The sequence below is a fragment of the Pteropus vampyrus genome, unplaced genomic scaffold (assembly GCF_000151845.1).
Source record: "Pteropus vampyrus isolate Shadow unplaced genomic scaffold, Pvam_2.0 Scaffold60, whole genome shotgun sequence".
NCBI lineage: Eukaryota > Metazoa > Chordata > Mammalia > Chiroptera > Pteropodidae > Pteropus > Pteropus vampyrus.
Genome location: NW_011888841.1, coordinates 1,610,692 through 1,612,953, shown reverse-complemented (window position 1 = coordinate 1,612,953; position 2,262 = coordinate 1,610,692). Strand labels below are relative to the sequence as shown.

General features: G+C 35.5%; 1 protein-coding gene across 8 annotated transcripts in view; it reads right to left on the bottom strand.

Moving 5' to 3' along the window:
* ENAH (ENAH, actin regulator) overlaps window positions 1-2,262 on the bottom strand; it is a 110,038-nt gene that overhangs the window by 8,156 nt on the left and 99,620 nt on the right. The window lies entirely within an intron of this gene.

The following is a 2,262-nucleotide window of genomic DNA, read 5'->3' as shown; positions in this document are numbered from 1 at the left end:
ATTGTAAATTTACCGACCCAACACCAGATCTTTTAAGTACATTTCTTAAAACACATGGTGTTAAAAGTTAATTGTCAAAGGTGTAGGACTGATTAGAACATAAAACAGAAATCATTTTTTCACTTTTCTCAGTATTTTCAGTTATTTGTAAAGAAATTAGAAAAAAGGTGATGACAACTGTTTCAGTAAAGAGTAGAAGACAGCATTCCTTGGGCATGAGGCAGGTAACCAGGTTAATCATCAAGACAAAGACAAAGGGTTGGCTCTGACATCCGAGGCCCAAGTGACACGATCTCGATTTCGCCTTCTTTTGAAATCGTACATCATCTGCTAAATATCTGACAAATCAGTAGAAGGGAAAATATAAGGACAAATATTTTACCCTAATATGAATCAGTTTACGAATTCCATGCCTTGGTTTGCAGGAAAAAAACATTTTAGTAAGCATGATTTTTGGGGGGGGGGTGTGTGTATGTTTTATTCCATTTCAAACATCAAAATAAGAAAGAATGGTGGGGAAATGATTAAAAGTATATTCATATCCAGTTGGCTATGTGGCTGTTTACCAATGAAGTTTTTATGGAGCTGTCATTTGAATGGTGTGTTTCTGGCTACTTCCATAAACTTATTTTATTTAAAAAAAAAAAAAAAAAAAGGAAATGCCACACAGAAGTGATTACTGTAATTACCGCACTTTCAAAAGTTTAGTTTCTATGAAAAATGTTACATGAATTAAGTCTTAGGAATTAGGAATATTTTAAGCAAAGGTTTTGATACAGAATAAATCTTTCGTGGCTCCCTCTCCAATTCCGGCAATAAGAGAAAACCCTCAGTGTAAATCTAGAGTTTCAGTTGGGTCCACGTCCTGGCTTAGAATCCCAAGTGGCCACTCCTTCAGGGCCACAAATCAATGAAAATCAAAACCATCAGTCAAATAACATATTTTCAATTTTTAGAGTATCAACATTAAGAAATCTGAACCAAGACTTAATAGGTTTAATAACTTTCCCCAAGTTATAACTGCACAGATCTTATGAGGCACATTAACCCTCAAACCCACAGGTGGTATTTGTGAAGATGAGGCCTCGGTTAATTTGCTTTAATATCAAATACGCAACCACTTCAGAGGTGGTCGAGAGGCAAGTCAGCCACTCGCACTGGGGAGGCACTGCAGGGGACAGGAAGATGTGTATGACACATTTCCTTTCCTCTTGTGATGATACACCTTTTTACTTTGCTGAGACCACTTAATTCCACAATCACCTAAGATACGTTGAGGGCCACAGTTTGCAAGTCATGGTGCTCTGTATCGAGTCTGGTCTCCTCAAAGATTCTTAAAGGCCCTCACGGTGTGCGTTTCTTTCAACCGTGCTGTCTCTTCCTGATCTCCAAAACTAAATCATTTATTATCCTGCTTTTATTTTACTTTTCACATTTAAGTGGTACAATTAGCGAATTATTTTCTCCCATGTTACGACGAACAGCCCTGAAATTCGTGTGAATAACTAGAGCCAGCTACTTAACTGGGCTATACGTTATGAATATATTCATATTTACTAAACGATGCAAAAAATTATTGTTATATAATAAACAACTGTGGAAACATGCAATTTTTAAAAAATTGAGTTCATGCTGACATGCAATCCATCACCACCACCACCACCACCACCACCATAATTAACTAAAGGGGGGAACTTTTCATACTGAAGGAAAGAAGTAATCACCACTTTTTAAAAAAAGGTTTGTCAACACTGTCCCAGGAGGCACTATGTGTGAAAACAGCAAAGTAACTGAGAAGATTTACAACAAAAAAAATCTCATTGTTAAATGTTATTTTTCTATGTACTAGCAAACTTCCTAAATAGGTCTTTTGGTCCTAAAAATTAAATCACCCCCTAAAAAACAGAAAAAAACTATTTTACAATTGTAATATAATTTTATGCAGACTGAATTGGCCGATAAACTTACCAAATATTTCAATCATCAATGGCATGAAAATAATTTTAGCTAATAACAATTTGGCCAAATAGAGCCTGATTATAGAACTCCTTACACTGTCATAAACACTCCCTCTAAATACTATGTAATTCATGTTCCCAGTAGACTTCATGTGTATTTTCAAAAACAGATGTATACAGTAAACATGGGTAGATCCCAATCGTTCCTAACCTATGGGTGTTTACTACAATTGATAATGAAATATAAAGGTTTCTCAGAGGTTTTCATTACTTCATAATGTGACTGTTACCTCTAGATACCTAC